At 29.1% G+C, this 18,389-nt stretch overlaps 1 pseudogene; it reads left to right on the top strand.

Moving 5' to 3' along the window:
- Window positions 1-14,334: 14,334 nt before the first annotated feature.
- On the top strand, window positions 14,335-15,452 carry LOC100804068 (serine/threonine-protein kinase BLUS1-like; annotated as a pseudogene).
- Window positions 15,453-18,389: the final 2,937 nt, after the last annotated feature.

Below are 18,389 nucleotides of genomic sequence, written 5' to 3'. Positions count from 1 at the left end.
GACTTCATTTTTAACATTAATAATTAATATTCAATGTTAAATGAAAGTACTATTATCATATTAATTTGAATATATTTTCTATTATTAATTTCTTAGTTATACTTTAATAGAACTTCCGAAAAGAATGTTAGAGTCTTTCATATTAATGAGACAGAATTGTAATTTTACGACTTCAATAAATTTTAGTAATTAATAGGGTTGAGAAAAATATGTTTTTGAGAGGAGAAGAAGAGAAATGGAAGTAAAATATACATAAAATTTATTTGATGGATATTAAAGCCAACCGAATAGAACAAAACCCACCTCAGTTGGTGACGGAAATGTTTTATTTTATTTAGTAGGCTACTGAATAGGGTTTTGTTTTATTCGGTAGGCTTTAATATTTATCTAATAAATTTTATGTATATTTTATTCCAAAAAAAATACTTTCTAACATATTTGAATTAACATTTGTACAAATTAAAAGTATAAGTCAGGCGGTATTTGAATTAACATAGAGTACATTTATTTAGTATTAAAATTTGAAAAAATTATTTTTGCAGAGATGGTTTTCGTACCCATTGCTCTTCAAGTGTTGCATAGTGCACACTTACTTTAGGCCATTGCACTAAGGACTTCAAATTAGAATATTACGACAAATTTAATATTATACCATATCCAACATATAAACATATGTATTTTTATATGACAATGCTTTAATTTGGAATATGGAATTGTTTTTGTTTTGAACTTTATTTTTTTGTTAAAAAAATATATTTATTATTTGTTATAATAATTTTAAATTTAGAAGATGTATTAATCAAATTATTGACGCACCTGACACACTGATCGGATCGATTTTAACACATTGTTTATGTGTTTGAAAATAACTTTCTTAGAGTATAAATGTTTTTTATTTTATATATATATATATATATATATATATATATATATATATATATATATATATATATATATTTAAGAAAATAGGTGGAATGATTGTTTGTTCAAATTAAATTAATCGAACATACACTCAAGGGCGAACCCAAACCTCTATGTTAGGGGAGGCCAACTATGAAAACTAAGATTTTATATGTATATCAAATTTGATATAAAATATTCATATGTTCTAAAATATTAATTATGTCAATAATTTATAATAATATTAATATAAATATATTTAAACATTTTTTACAAACCCAAGATTACAAGATTCAATGTTAACATGTCACAAAGAAATTTGATGAATTTATAATAAAAATTAATCTTTACATTAATCATATTTTCAAAATAATATTATTGAAGGCTTACAAATGTAATTATTTATAGTCTTTAAAATAGTACCATAAAAATTACTATTAGAAAGAAAAATTAAATATTATTAGAAAGTAAATTAGTCTTTATTGGTTTTATTTCCTTTTCTCTGTCCTTGCACAACCCACTAATACATACCATTTAGGTGTGATTATAAGATAAATAATTGTCTATCCTTATGCAAGAGTTGTACTAATTTGAAATTTATTTAATTAATATTTCTTTTTTATTTATTATTTCTATTATCTTTATTTGTAATTATCTTTAACCAATCCCATATATTATTATATTCATGTTTTTTTCAAAATAAAATGACAATCTAATATTTTAAAACAATTTAATTTATTTTTTTACTTACTAAAAGATATATTTTATTTTCATGAACCTCATAATCCTAACTGTTTTTTATTTTCATATCTTTTTACAGTAATAATAATAAATCTGGAAACGTTTTTAAGGTGAGCAAAATTAACTACTACTTCAAGAATGTGATTCTTACATGTTAAAAAAAAACAAGAATGTGATTCTCGAATATTCTTTTTCTAAAATTCAAAATTTGTAATGCAGAAATTTAGCTGTCCCTTTTTAAGTTGTTCTGGGTGCCTGATTAACTTGGTTTTTTCATTTTCCCTTACCAAGCTGTCCCTTCGAAAACAATATTGTTTTCATGATTTTTAAAATTAAATCACAATTAAATATTAACACAATTGTTATACAATATCGTTTTAAATAGGTAATACAGGGATAACTTGAAAAAATACAACAGAGAAGTCAGATGCGTGCTTGATCCTTTTTATGGGTGTAAGCTGGTACGGTTTTAACTCCTTCTTATTTATACAATATTTGGAAAGAAATGTATTAGGTTCTTAATTATTCAAATTTCTCTTATCGAATCAAAGGGATTGCTGGAAGTAACGCAAGAAAGTACTTAATGGACTAATTCAAATAACTTGATTGCCTATTGAAAAAAAATGCCTAGGAATGAACCAACTTCCTCCACTGAATCTTGTGATTGGATCAAGGAAAATTTGCATTGGATCTAAATACAATTCTTTTCATATAATTAGGGTATTAGTTATTTGAATTGATACTTGAGAATTTGATTTTTTTTATTATATTATTTTTAAAATTTAATTCCAAATATGTTTGGATTTATTATTTTAGAGGAAATAAATATGAAATTGTAATATGGCATCACATCATATAACCAATGTTTAAAATTATAAATATAAATATTTTTTTTCTTTCCTCATTACCTTCGGTACATTAATGTTTTTATGTTATTTATTTTAAAATTTTAATCAAATTTGGTTGTCAAACAAGAATTCTAGGAATTGTATAAATATATTTTATGTATCATTTTATAATTTATTAATAAATTTATCAAATATTTATAATTCTTAAAATTAACTTAACCCTGAAAATGAACCAATTTAGTTTTATGGCTTCATTATCTTGTCATACATTGTAAATATAAATAAGTGAGGGAGTCAACAACTACACGTACTTGTAAGTGATATTTTTAGTTCAATCTAAAAAATTCATACAAAATGTCAAAATAAAATATTGAATCCTAGTGCGGAGTGAGCTTGGATTAACCAAAGAATTACCAAATCTTAAAAAAAAGTAAATAAAAAATGTGATGTTTTTAAGCTAAGCTGGATGGGTTGTCTTCACTAGAACTTCAAGATGAGCCGACAAATAATCATAATCTGGCATACTAGGACGCACATGCCCCATTGTCCTCGTCACCATTTTTTGTCCCTTGTCATGTTGCAAAAGATGAGGAGATTGTTTCTTAATGTAATGCATTGAGAGTCCATCCATTGTCCTTTCTTTTTCTTCATTTGCAAACTTGGGTTGTTGATTTTGCTTTTTTGATTTATTTGAGTGTTTTTCCGTGTGCCACAAGTTTTAGAGTCTCAAAGAGTGTTATCATGGAGTGGTGGTTTGAGCGTCTCTCCCTTGACTCATCGTGGTATTGGCTTCTTTTTTTTGTTGGAACAAGTGGATTTTTTGGTTTCATAAACTTGAAAAAACCAATACTAAGATGGGTCAGCTAGAGACCTCTCAAACCACTCGAGGAAAACGGTCTTTCATATTCTAAAACTTGTGGCATTGCAAGGGAGGTAAACTCAGAGAAGAAATAGTCATAGAAACCAAAGATACAACACCAACAAACCAAATTTGCAGACAAAGGATAATGAATTACTGAGAACCAATCTCCTCTGCCATATGAATAGGACAAGGGACCTGAAATGTTAAGGAGGACAGCGAGATTTGCGCGTCATAGAATGTTTGTCGACTCATCTTGTAGCTCTCAGAATGATAATCCAATCAACTTAGCATCACTTTTTTTTATCATTCTTTGGTTAATTTCAACTCAGTCACTATTATAATAGTAATAATATTTTACGACAAAATTGTAATTAAAAGAAGATGAATGGTGACGATTTTTAGCAAAACCGTTGATACTTTTCGTTTTCCAAACACACCTGTTGTCTAAACGTTAATTTTCTCGCTCCCTTTTCACTTCCTCCAAACCCTCGCCTCCCTCTTCTGCTCCGCCGTCACCGCCAAACCCCTCTCCTACAAGTTCCCGGCTTCAACCACTCCCTCCTCTGCATCCTTCGCTTCATATCTCAGCTTTCAAGGCTTCGTTGATTCCGACAGCCGTTACCTCTCTGTCTCCTGGGGCAGGATCCAGTGGGAGAAGCAGGTCCGCACCTCCGCAAGATCCACCGTCAAGGCGGCATGTCCGTCGTCGTCATCAGCGCAGTTGGCTTCGTCGGCTCCCACGTCTCCGTCGCGTTAAAACAACACAGAGACGGCTCCCACCGTCTATTTAGTATATATATATGTATATATAAAATAATATTTTTGCATGGTATAATGTCACGTAACAATTTTATATTCGTTTCTTCTAAAATAATAAATAAAATCATATTACTTTTATTTTTTATTCATTAATAATAACTATCTTTTAAATATTTACCTTAATTAAAATATATTTATTTAAGCCGAATTAATAAAAAATACTTTGCAACTAAATTTTTACACAAACTATGATATGAATTAGATTTTCTTATATCAGTTTTATTGTTGTTGCAACTCTCGGGGATCCCTGCGGCTTGTTTGATGTCGGGGCATATGAAACTCATTAAAATCCTTAACTACTGCGATGGCATTTGGAACCACTCATAAGGATAAACAAATGAAATGGTAACAAAAGCAAGAACAAAACGGGTTTTCAAGTGGTGGCATCCAACGGCTGGATTTGGCTTGATGGCTATTTTGTATCTGTGGTAAAAATGAGATCTAATGGCGTGAGCACATGTGAAGCAAATAGAGATAAGAGTAATTTTCTTTTTTGGTACATGAGACTTGAGATAAGTAATTTTGAGTTTTTTTTATCATAAAAAAATGTTGAGACAAATTCAGAGTACATACCTCAAAAATTGCCAATCTAAACACAGATGATTTTCATTGTTTGATTTCAGTCATTTTGATTTATCACAAGAAAAGTTATTTACTCGCATTGGTCTACACCAAGGATTATACATTTATACTTTTGACTATGTGTGCATCCCAGCAGTGTGAACCCAGTTTACCAAAATACCCACACGTTAGGAAAATTACCAGAAAACGGAATTAGGGGGTATTACTTTATAAGCAACATGGGATATGTTCCCCCTTCATACCTAAGGTGAAGTAATATTCAGCTTTCAATTTGAGGACATTGTCAACGAGATGTTGCTTTAGTACTCATTTACATTTTGTGTGTAATCATGACCTGAGTATGTTGCCTACTAGAATTGTGTTCAAAAGGCCATCAAATACTTCCCTTACCCTAATATAGTGGTGAGAAGTAGGTGAACAGACTGGCTTAACCTTAAAGAAATATTCTTCTTGTATATTAAATGCCTAATGCACAGGTTAAACACAACCCTGATTTGTAGTTATTGAGGTGAATAGTGCATACCTAACCACTCATAGTCGATTCAGAATAAACAAATTCAATTCTTCTGCCAAAGGGCAGTGTATGGACACATTGAAGTTGTTCTTTCATAGTCTTGTCTAGACAAACCAAATGTCCATTTATTCAAAGTGTAATGAGGTAGAAACTTGTAATGTGATACCCTAGTTTATTTTAATTATAGAATGCATGTTGTGGCAATTTTGTTAGTAGCATAGCTTGCACTACGATCTGTGTTTGCACAATAAATCGAATAAAATTAAAAAATTAACCCAAACCTTCATTTTTAGTAGTATGATATTTTGCACCTAAATAAGTTTCAACAAATGAACAAATAAGATGTTGGGTAGTGGGTACTAGATGACTGATAAAATTTATTTATTAATACTAATTTTCTTATTTCCTATTTTTTTTATAATTTATAAGTGGTAGCAATTTTTGTTCCTTAACCAAGTGGATCAGGTTCGAATCTTGGTTAACCCTTAAGTATGGAATAAATCATGTTGGAAGGAGAACATTCATCTTGCCTGTTCTCACAATTCCTAATGAATATTAGTCACTGCTGGTGGTGGGAATATTTCGTACCAACATTATGATAAAAAAAAATAGTGTAAAACAAGGAACGTACTTGTCAAAAATTGGTGTGTGTTTAACAATGTCTTGGCTACCGTCTTTGGGTCCAATTAAGGGCACGATCCAATCCAGTCTCATTCAGTCGCTAAGTCACTAATTATGTGTTGGGCTTAAAATTGTTGTATCGTGGTTCTTCACGCCTTCATTCATTTATTTTTCCCTTGTTGTTTTGTTTTGTTTCCTTTTATGTTTTTATTTTCCAATACTTTATTCAATTGAATGGTGAAAATGTTCATATTGCTGGTCATGTGTGGACCATGGGTCTATTTTTTTTTTTATTGGGTCTTCATGTCATATGTTTTCGGGTAATTTTTTTTCGCATATCCTTTGTTACTTTTCATAATTAATACTCTTATTTCAGAAATTTGTTTTCAAAATTATTTTTTATATACTTGAAACTAATTTAAATATATAAAAAAAAGTAGGAGAAAAAAAATGAAATACAAATAAAATCACCTTATTTGTTTACATGTTTTTGTTTTCTCCGTTGTTTCACATTATTCATGTAGTCTTCTTTGGGGTTATCATCTGGTGGCCACTGCTAGTTGGTTGTTATGATTTTTCCGTTTCTATTTTCCCTAGTTCGTAGCTTGTTGTCATAAAGAGGAGTTCGAATGTTACGAATTTGCGGAGTAGATTTATTTATTATTATTCTTACCCAACCTTTTTTATTTCTAAAAATATAATTTTAAAAAATTATTAAAAAAACTGTAAGTAATAATTATTTTGGATTCAATTTCTGTTTAGTTATTGTGACAACCTTGTGTCTTGGAAGAATGCTTCTTACATAATTTTTACTCAAGAATGCTTCAGAGCTTTGATTTCTAAATTTTTTCTTATTTCTATAAATATTTTCATAAAAAGGAAATGAAGATTATTTGTAATCACAATTATTTCGGTTCATATTTTGTTTAGTTATTTCAATAACTTTGTGTTTTGGAAAGATTTAAATGTATACCTATTTGATAGTGTAAAATAATTTTATATTATCATCTAATTATAAATTAATATTTGAATTATTATAAAATAATTATTTTAAAAGTCAACAAATCTATTAATATAGTTAATTTTGATTGAATGACTGTATAAAACTTTATAATTTCATAGTAAAATCATTTTTCTCTTTTGGAAATGTTTGACAGCAACTTGATAATTTTGAACTTTTCTGACTTTCTAAAAAATAGTTTTGTAGAAAACGTAATAAAAATGGGTTGATAGGGATAATTATTTCGGATCCAATTTCTATTTGATTATTATAAGAACCGTGTGTGTTTGAAGAATGCCCCTAAGACATGACAATTTAGTAATCTCTAGTTTTCTTATTGCTAAACATTTTTTTAAAAAGAAAAAACAGTTGTACCGAGTTGTTAGGATAAAATGGACAGTCCAACCTACCTCAACAAGCCGATGTCAAAATGGATTAGGCAATTGCTTGAGGTACCCAGCATCTTTGCCGAGACATTTAACAGTTTTTTAAAATATTAACAATATTCTTATTTTTTTTGTTACCTTTCATTAGTCTCCTTTTTCTGTCTTTGGTGGTGGTGTATATGCGTTGGTCAAGACAATACGATAAAATTGGGTGGTTATTTGTCACCCAGAAAAAGAGATACAAAAATAATTTTGAAAGATAAGGATGAGCAAAAATAATTTTGAAAGATAAGGATGAGCAATCTGTATGTTTCTATTTTTTTTTAAATTTTAAAATCCTAATGGCATAAAGTGATTAATAATTAAATTTTAAATTTTGATTTCAATATTCTTTTACCAAATTTAATATATTTTTAAATTTGATTTCAATCATTATCTTAAACTAATAATCTTATCATATTTTAAATTTTAAACTTTAGTTTTCATATTTTTTATAACTACCAAATTAAATATATTTTAAAATTTGATTTCAATCATTATCTTAAACTAAAAAGCTTATCATATTTTAAATTTTGGTTTCAATATTTTTTATAACTATCAAATTTAATATATTTTTAAATTTGATTTCAATCATTATCTTAAATTAACAATCTTATCATATCTTAAATTTTAAATTTTGGTATCAATATTTTTCATAACTACCAAGTTTAATATATTTTAAAATTTGATTTCAATCATTATCTTAAACTAACAATCTTATCATATTTTAACTTTTAAATTTTGGTTTCAATATTTTTTATAACTACCAAATTAAATAAATTTTTTAATTTGATTTCAATCATTATCTTAAACTAACAATCTTATCATATTTTAAATTTTAAATTTTGATTTCTTAATTTTTTTATAACTAACAGATTTATTGTACAATCAGAAATTATGTTTCAATATTTTTATAACAAATTTTAATTATTTAAAATTTTTGTTTAAATATTTTTTGTAACTAACAAATTTAAATTATTTTTAATTATGATTTTAATATTTTTCATAAGTAACAAATTTAATATCTTTTAAATATTTATTTCAATTTTTTAAAAAAGTTAAACAAATATAATATAACAATATTGAAAATTAATTGTTTCACCAATCTAATCTTAATTTTTGCAATCTAATCTAAACTAATCTTAGTAATAACTAATATATTTATTTTACAAATAAATCAATACTTAACATATAAATCAGAACAAATTATAAAATTTTACTAACATTACAAAACAACATTATACTACGAAATAATTTAAATAATAATTGACAAATATATATTTACAATGTAAACAAAAATTAAAAAAAAAACAAATTTAGAAGAAAAAAAATTGAAAAAAAAATCATTCAACAAAAAAATATTTCATACGGATCAGCAATCAGTAATGAGGTCTTTCCAAAAAAAAATGTCATTTTTGTCTGCAACATTACTTCAAACAACATCATCAAACCAATATCAACAATATCCAAAACAATACAATCATTCATTCAGAAAAGCAACAACAACAAAGGAGTAGCAACACAATGCACAAAAAATAAGAATGATAAGGTCAACAACAAAGGATTAGGAGCCACCAACAAGAAAAACAACAAATAGAGGACCAGCACCCACGAAGGAAGAAGAAGAAGCACCAACGGAGTGAAATGATATAGGGAAAAGGAAGAAGAAAAACCACAACGGTGCATGAAGAGTGACTCACTCTTGTTTTTTATCGACAAAAGATGAATGGTATTTTAGCCCTTTCACCTTGGATGTCCCAGTAAAAATGTTGAATGCCCAAAACAATGGTCAATGGATTAAGGTAAGTTAGGTCCATATCTTTGTGGGTTATGATTTTTTAGGTTCAATGGATTAAGGTAAGTTAGGGCCAAATTAGTCTGATTTAAGAACTAATAAAAAATATAAATCCAAAATATTAAAAATAAATAAAACGAAGGATTTGTTTGAGAGGCATTTCTAAATGTATTTCTCTCCGACAACAAATAACTCTTCGAGCTCTGACTCTATTGGCATTTTTTGTGGCTATATAAAATGTTTTAGTTAATGCATAGTTGGTAAATTGGATTTATAAATTATTTTATTAAATAAACTAAATTGTTTAGTTTTTCAACTGTTGCGGATCAAATTTAGAAGAACGTCAATAAAAGTTGCAGCCTTAAATCATCCACTCCCTATTTATCACAATATTGAAAATCTAACGATAATTGAATAGAAATAAGTTCAGATTTGTTAACGGTAAAATTTATTTTGTTTTTATTAATAAATATAATCTCATAGGTATATTTATGAAAGGAGACAAATTTTCTTTTAAAGATATTTTGTTAAAAAAGAAGGATATAGTTTATATTTAAAAAAAGAGATTGCCTTATTTCTAGGATGTTCTTAGAATTAAAGATATAATCTATAATTTAGATTTTTTTTTAAAGATTATGATGCCTTTGAAGAGGGGGTCACCATCCTAGATGAGAGAGAGAGTCATGTTGAGGGAATATCTATAAGATTGTCCAACTTGTCCTAAAAATTTGTGAGAAAATCATGGATGTAGGAATCAGAGTTTGAACTACATTAAACAAATTAAGGTTACAGTTGTAGATGTAGGGGTAAGGATCCGAATCACGTTAAATAAAATTGTGATATTTTTCTATTTCGTTTATGGTGTTATATATAAGAATATGTTCTTGGTTGTGTGATTTTTTAATAATAAAGATATGAGTGTACTTTTCCCATAACAATTGGTATCAGAGTTGAATGATCTTGCAGTCTAGTAACCAGAGAGAGAAGAGTATTGAAGAAGCTTGAGGAAACTAATGGTAGATTTGTGTGGGGTCCTTATGTCAAAAGTCTATTTGGCGATGTGATAGTCAAGTAGCGTGTTCCATCGAAAGTAGTTGGCGGTACAAATCCAGAAGTGTCACCATTCAGTACTTGTGTAGCAGATCGGGAAATATACTAGATTTTGTGCAAGCAAAGTGTAAGCGTTATGAGCAAAATTAAAGATGAAATTAAATTTTAATTGAGGGAAGGAGTGTTGAAAACAATTCAAATTTGTAATTTCAAATTTCTAAGATATTATTTAGATTTAAAAAATTATATTGTCTTATTTCTAGAATGTTGTTTAGAATTAAAGATATATTTTATAAGTTAGATATTTATTTTCTCTTTTAAGATTATGATGCAAGGTATATATATATATATATATATATATATATAAAGTTTCTTAAAATGAAAAGAATTACTCAGCCTAAAGAGGGGGATGACCATCCAAGGTTAGAAAGGAAGGTCATGTTGAGGGAAGGTTTACAAGTTTATCCTAAAAACTTATTGTGAGAAGATCGTGGATGTAGATATGAGAATCTGAACCACGTTAAACAAATTGAGGTTGAGGTTGTGGATGTAGAGGTGAGGACTTAAACAAATTTGTGATCTTTTTGTATTTCATTTATAGTGTTATCTCTTGTTATTGGTTGTGTGATTTTTGAATAATAAAGATATGAATGTTTTTTTCCCAACACCTTTTATCCTCCTAGTAGGTCATTCGCCATAGATCTATATGTTAAATTTTTATATTTAGTTTGATTTAAAATATACAATTGCAAAAACAATAAACAAACTATGGATACTTATTAAGTAAAAAAATATACTATTGAAAGGAAAAAAAAATAGCATAAAAATGAGAAAAAGATGAGAAGAAGATGTGCAATAAAGATAAATGAAAGCAAATAAAGTTACATGATGAAAAAAACTAAAATGATGGAATTGAAATGGTAATTGAAAACATTGTCCTAACCCATCAATCCTTAAACGTCGCATGAACTTAAGAGAATGAGTGTATTGCATATTATCATCTTTATTACAATTGTATAAATTAGTATTTATAGATAATATAATTTCTAATTATTCATAACTTTTCAAATAACTTCCTGTCATCATTTTCACTTTGGATGACTTCTGTCTTTAACCTCCATTATTGATATCTTTATTGTCTTGATGATTTTTAAATTTTTATTTCTTCCACCTTACAATTACTTTAAAAATTATATTTTGACCCAAATAGTATATTAAAAGATTAATTTTCAATATTTTATCAAAGAGTATTTTTTTACGGTAAAAAGATAACGATGTTAACAAGTGTATAATAAAATAAATTATCAATGAAATCTACCAAATGTAAACAATGATGGTTTTTAAAAAACTAATTTTATTTTCATCAAACCAGACTGTGAACCGGATACATGCTAAAAGTTATAAATGTTCAATTAATTTAATGTTCTGAGAGGACATTGATTAGCATGATCTTTCAAATTTTGTAATTTAAACTATCTTTTATCATTTTAAATAAAATTTAATTCATTAAAATTGCTTATCTTTTTATTGTTTTATTTTTTCATATATTAAATAATTATGACTTTGGAAAAAAATGTTGATGAAAGTTATCTAGAGTTACTTAAATTAGAGTTCAGAAATAGTAAGGATGTGAAAGTTATTTAGTAAATTTTTAGAGTTACTTAAATAATGAAAAAAAAGACACGAGTGATGTGATGTATAATATTGAAAAAATATATTTAAGAAGAACCTCCCAAAAAAAGGTTACCAAGATGGGATAGGCTTGCTTAAGAGGATAACTTTGATGAAACAACTCTTATATGTTGTAAAAAATGAGTAACTTAAATGTAATTTTAATCTTTTATTTTGTTTATTTAATAATTTTGGTTTTTTATATTAAAATTGATACATTTGATCTTTTTATTTCAAAAATTTTATGAATTTAATTGTCTCATGTTAAAATAGAGAAATTTAGTTATTTTATTTTTTAAAAATTACAATTTTAATTTTTTTATTTTAAAAAATTTATAATTTTAATGAAATTCTCAATTTGATCTATGTTTTATTTCATTTCTTTTGATCCAATTAAATCATAAACCTAACATATTAATTTAAGGTATCATCCAGAAATAATTTAATCAATTATTAAGTAAGAAATAAAATATAGAGAAAATTAAAGATTAAACTAAAATTATAGATTTTCTAAAATATGAGATCAAATATTTATATTTTGAAATAGGAAAATCAAAATGACTGATATTTTAAAATAAGAGTATTAAATGTCTCAATTTTAAAATAAAGATATCAAAATTGTTGATTGAGTAAGATACAGGGATCAAAAATTACATTTAAGTCAAAATAATTTTATATTATTTTTCACATTTGTTTATTATATCATATATTTTTACTATTTCAAGCAACTTGATTAATTTTTTATTCTAATATATCAACTAAAAAAATTTAATCAGACTGCACTATTTATTCCATACGATTCCAAAAGTAAATAACTATGGTTATATATATATAAACAGAGCTATGACTCTACTTCCCAACATCTGTTAAAACGAGTGTTCTCCAATGCTTGTGTTGCTCTTAAAATTACTGCCATGCACGGCGGTAATTGAAGAGCAAATTACATACCTTCCAAGTTCCAACGGTTTCTAACACACATAAATTCAATTTAAATAATTATTCATCCATTCTCATTCAAATCTATATTATGAAACGTTGTTGTGGGTCACAGGTTCTTCAATCTTCACATAGCATACATCTCCTCCAATCCTACTCAGGAAATTGATTACATTTTCAGTTATTACCACCCCCAAACTCGTCTCTCACTTTGCATTTAAGTCCAAGACTAATATAATGCAATTACTCCTACTCCTACTAGCTAGTACAATGGCCACTAAATTAACCACATGCCCCAGTTTTTTTTTTTAACATAAAAACAAAAATTTTCCTTTGCAAAATTAGAACATTGAAACAGGATCTGTTACTAGCAATTAATTTACTTTTAAGTTTCATATTTATATAGTTTAAAGGTTTTTACACATTATCAACTAATTAAAAGATTATTATAGGTGAAAAATTAAATAATTATTATAAAAGCTTATAGGCATAATTTTATAATTACTGGACCTTATTCAATAAGATCTTAATTAAGTTGCTTATTTAAATGAGCTCTAAAGTCCATAAGTCATATGAGTTTTTTTTTTTTTTATAAAAAAGTCACATTCTTTTAAGTGGTCATCATATGACTTTAAATCTTGATCATTTATGCATGATTATATTTTTAAGATTTATTCATCTAATTCTTCTAATATAGAAAATATTTTCTTAGTGAATATATTATGGGTAATTGATTAATGTAATATTTATTTGATATATATAAATTCATATTTAATGTTTTTTTAACATTAGGAAATAACTTAATATGTTTTTGTTAAGAATTTTCTAACATGATTCAATACATAATTAAGAATCCAAATTAATAAAACCAAACTTAAAGTCTATTTTTACTTTCTTCATATATTATATTTGCAATGATTAATAATCTCTAAAATAAGCATATATCCTTTAGTGGAGATTTCACATTAAATAAAGATGTGACAAAAATGATATATATAAATATGAGATAATTTTTATCACTATAAGTTAGTTTTTTTAGATTGAGTTAACTTCAAATTGAATTTTTAAGATGATATTAAAATTTAACATTTTGTCTTATAAATTTTACATTCAATATGTTCAATCATTAGCTCCAAATGTGTGTTTGGATTCAGATGCATTATCCAAAATAATGTATATATGTGAAGAGTAATATATTAACCATCTACATTTTGGATTCAATCATCCATTTAGTTGTGTAGTTCTTTTCCTAGAAGCAAGATATCGTTATTGCTAGAAATTACTATGAGATTAGTCTCATGAGGCTTAGATATAACGGACTTAGGTTTTCTCTGTTGAGTAATTTTCATTTCCTTAAAATAGAGAAAAAAAGGTGACTGGCTATAGAGCCTTATCGTGATTATTCACATGCATGCAGGAGAAGTCACGACAACACTTTGTTTTCCTGCAACCCTCAACAAGAAAACCGCTTTAAACCCAAAGCCACACACTTTCTTTCCCATTTATTAATTCCTCCAGTTCACTCCATGCATGCACCATATTCTTGAACCTCACACACATGTAGAATAGCATGGCCGCAACCAACGGAGCAGAAGAAGCAGCAGGAGGCAAAAGGGTCCAATACCCACTGGACTCTTCCTCCTACGAGCTCCTGAACCAGATTGGCCAAGGCATGAGCGCCCTTGTCTACAAAGCCGGCCCTCTGCATCCCCATGAACTCCGCCGCCGTCGCAATCAAATCCATCGACCTCGACCTCTCCCACCCCAACATCCTCTGGGTGGTGATGCCGTTCATGGCCGCAGGATCACTTCAATCCATCATTTCTCATTCCCACCCCAACGGCTTAACGGAGCCCTGCATCGCTGTGGTTCTCAGAGACACGCTCTACGCACTCTCCTACCTCCACGGCCAGGGCCATCTCCACAGAGTGAAGCTCGCTGATTTCGGTGTCTCCGCTTCCATCTACTAGTCCGCCATCACCACGTCTTCTTCTTCTTCTTCGTCTCTCAAGTTTACCGATGTTGCCGGCACGCCCTATTGGATGGCTCCTGAGGTGATTCACTCACACACGGGTTACAGTTTCAAGGCTGATATATGGTCCTTTGGGATAACCGCGTTGGAGCTTGCGCATGGAAGGCCTCCCCTCTTGCACCTTCCACCTTCCAAGTCCATGACAAGTATAGGAAGCGGAATGGGAAGAAGTTCTCTAAGGCGTTCAAGGACATGGTGGCTTCTTGTCTCGACCAAGATCCTTCCAAGAGACCCAATGCTGATAAGTTGCTCAAACACCCCTCCTTTAAGAACCGTAAGGGAACCGATTTTCTGGTGAAGAATGTGCTGCAAGGGTTGCCCAGTGTGGAGAAAAGGTACAAGGAGAGTAAGGGTAATTTGCATGAAGATGATGATGATCCCTCCATGCAGGTGAAGCAGAGAAGGATAAGTGGGTGGAACTTCAATCAAGACGGCTAGGAGCTTGACCCTGTGTTTCCAAACGATGATAAAGAGGTTCGGTTTGGAGGGGAAACGGTTATCCAACAAGCTGCAGGAATGGAAAAGGTGAACAACAACGTAGCAGTAGGGAAGGGATGTTGGCGACTCTGAATGTATTGAAAGGGAGCTTGAAGCAAGAGCTGTGGCAAGTGAAGTTTCTTGGTGAATATGTTGGAAAAATACAAAGTATTACATAGGTTAAAACTAAACTCAAATTAAAATATATAAATAAGAGATAAATTATTGGAGGTGGAGGTGAGGATATTCAAGATTAATCTAAAAAATCACTTATCATTTGTCTAAGAAATAAAAAATTAAATTTTCATTTGATATTATCCATATCTATTGTTATTGGTACACGTGGGGGACTAATAACATACAAAGATGTCTAAAACTAAAGAGTAAGAGCTAGCATGTTAATTTGTATACATATTCCATCCAGTTGATTCACATTTCAAATCACTGTTTTATATATAAGAAGCAACAAATTCTTGCATTTTTGCCTGAACGTCTATTTAAGAGATGCAGAACACGGAAAAAACAAGCACACAACAAATCATCAAGTTAAACATTTAAATGAAACGATCGAGTCAATCATTTGTAAAATCATTATGTATGATCCCAAAAAAAGAAGAAAAAACAAGATTTTGTATCATTCGTACCTAAGGCTTTTAGTTTAGGAAAAAAATAAAAAGTGAGATGATTTTTAAGTTGTTTAATAAAAAATATATTAGGACATATAATTAATTATATCAATGATCATTAATATTGTTGCTTTTTTGAATTAAAAAATAATATAGCAAACCATTAATACTAAACCGATTTTGACCAATTTGCCACATTCTTAACTAGTTTTACACTAATTATTTGGAAGTTATTGTAAGTGTTATTTTTACTAAGACTCCTACTATTATTTGACCTTCTGTCATAATATATAATGTGACGAGAAAAAGGAAAAAAAAGTAAGAGAAGTATAAGACAAAATATAAAAATTAGAGTGTGAAAAACTAATTAAGATTATTTTCTAGTAATGTATATACAGTGTATTTGAGACTCAGACTAAAAAAAAAAGAGTATATTTTAGACAACCATTAATTAGAAAATAATAATGAAGTCGATCTTTAACTAATTTTAAAATTCTACTGTATTATACATGTACAAACCTTTTAATTAATGACTATATAACAACATTGTATCCTCTAAACTGTAGCTTTCTAATTTAATTAGAGGAGGTGGATCTTATTTTTATGAAATGATATGGCAGCTGGTGAACGGTCATCCCCACTAAAGCAACATGTGAAGTTTATTACTGTACATTGGTAGTCAACATTTACGCCATGAATCAAGTTGCAGAATTTCTTGTGTTAATAGTTGTGGAATCTGAGTCTTAAACACTTGAATTTGAATCTAAACAGGTATTTTGAAATGAAAATGTAGTCCAGGCGCTAAAGGTTTGTTTATTAGAAACTGACATTCACTCCAAAGTCCAACCCAACCATGTCTGAATATTGGAAACTGACATTCCCACTTGAGGCAAAACCATGATCCATTGGCCACTTGAGGCAACACAAACATACCAATTATTTAATAATCTCTGTACAATAATAAATAAAAAAACCCTGCCGCAAATCTGAATATACTAAACCGCTCTGTAGTGGCAATCAACCTCTCCTTTCATTGCTGCTTTGTCTAACATAAAATAAACAGCTTCATATCGTCACTGCAGAAAACTATATAATATTAGAAAATGTTGTGAGAAAAACATTTAACATGATCTCGATGTAATACACATACATAACAACTCATACAATAATTTATATGATATTAATAATTTGTGTTTATTTCTCTCCATCACATTATTTAAATTTTCCGTCTTTCTCTCTCGATCGGAGGGCATGGGTCGCATGAATATGGAAAGGGAAATGAGGCAGCAAAAAGATTCTAGCAACCAGAGAGAAAGGCCATAAGAGTAGGGGAACAGCCTTTGTGGATGAGGCTAATGGCAGTCATAGAATTATACTCGACTCAATTATGTTGGAAGAGTAGCCCTTGTTCCTTGCAATTAAGAGAAAAGCCTTGGTATAGATGATTTGCTGAATGGTAGAAGACTTGTTTTGGAACATCAAATTTTTCCTAGCATGCCACAAATTAAAGAATCAAGAGTCATACCAAGCAAAATGGACCATTTAATTTCTCGTCATTGTTAGGGGAGAGATGGATATAGGTCTTACCGTCTTACACACAGTTTTACTAAATTGACAGTCCCTGAAAGTGAAAGCATGCATGAATGAATGAATAATGGATTCCTCACTTGTGCAACATCATTAGAGGAGGTGGACAAGTGCCTTCTAAACCGTTCGATCAGCACTAGTGATCACGGCATTATAAGATATTTTCATTAGAATGTTTTTAACTTTGCTCTCCCAGCCAAACCCCAAATGTGATTGAAAATACTTGCTCTAGGATGAAGAGGAAACAGCCATCCTTTGCTGGGATCCAAGCACAACTGCAATGATTGGGAGAGGGCAAGGCATCAATCTTCTAAACCAGTAACATCCACATAATTTTACAGTGCACACAGTATAAGTTCCTAAAGGTAGGGAGAGATTTTGTTTCACCATCTCTAACCCACCTGCACCTGTGTAGCTCCTGAATTACAAGAGATACACCAAACAGCACTGAGCATAAAAGCAAAAGCTGTAAATATTCATCTCCCCAATGAACTTTAGACCAAGATTATCAAAGTAAGGAGTGTATTTTCTTTTCAAGCAATGAAACACAAACATCGGCCAACACCTCTCTGAATCCTTTTTATTTTTTCTCTTCCTATTATATCATAAATCTTGTCCATGAAATATTTTTCTTGCAATGAACCTTTAAATTCAGTTTATCACTTTTATAGTGGTTTTGGAGATTTAATTAACAGTCTAGGTATTATTAAGAACTTCTCTCTTCCCTTGGTGTACATCCATTAACTCATTCAACCTTCCCTTGGTGTACATCCATTAACTCATTCCAATCAAACATAATAATAATACATAATCTAGTCTCAAATTGTAAACTAGATCAATCACATTCATTTAAAAAATCAATACATAGACTTATATACAAACCTATAAATGGGTGGATTAATA

The sequence above is a fragment of the Glycine max genome, chromosome 8 (assembly GCF_000004515.6).
Source record: "Glycine max cultivar Williams 82 chromosome 8, Glycine_max_v4.0, whole genome shotgun sequence".
In the NCBI taxonomy this organism is placed as follows: Eukaryota; Viridiplantae; Streptophyta; class Magnoliopsida; order Fabales; family Fabaceae; genus Glycine; species Glycine max.
Note: the sequence above shows the minus strand (reverse complement) of the source record. Positions and strands in the feature narration are given on the sequence as shown.